The sequence below is a fragment of the Wasmannia auropunctata genome, unplaced genomic scaffold, assembly GCF_000956235.1.
Source record: "Wasmannia auropunctata unplaced genomic scaffold, wasmannia.A_1.0 LD336074.1, whole genome shotgun sequence".
NCBI lineage: Eukaryota > Metazoa > Arthropoda > Insecta > Hymenoptera > Formicidae > Wasmannia > Wasmannia auropunctata.
Window position 1 is genome coordinate 768,831 of NW_012026816.1, and position 436 is coordinate 769,266.

Consider the following 436-nt stretch of genomic DNA (forward strand, 5'->3'; position numbering starts at 1 on the left):
TCATGCACGTTCGGTGTATAACACATGGGTTTACGTATGTAACGAATGAAGAAGCAGAGTGTCGCCGACCGGCTCGCAAGACCGGCGGCAAGTACCGACACACGCACACGGCTCTCTGTGCTGTGCTCGCTGGCTCTCGAGAAAAACGCACACACGAAGCTCCCTGGTTGATCCTGCCAGTAGTCATATGCTTGTCTCAAAGATTAAGCCATGCATGTCTCAGTGCATGCCGAATTAAGGTGAAACCGCGAATGGCTCATTAAATCAGTTATGGTTCATTAGATTGTACCCACATTTACTTGGATAACTGTGGTAATTCTAGAGCTAATACATGCAAAACAGAGTCCCGACCAGTGATGGAAGGGACGCTTTTATTAGATCAAAACCAATCGGTGGCGGGCGGTCTCCAGATCGGAAGAGCACACGTCTGAACTCC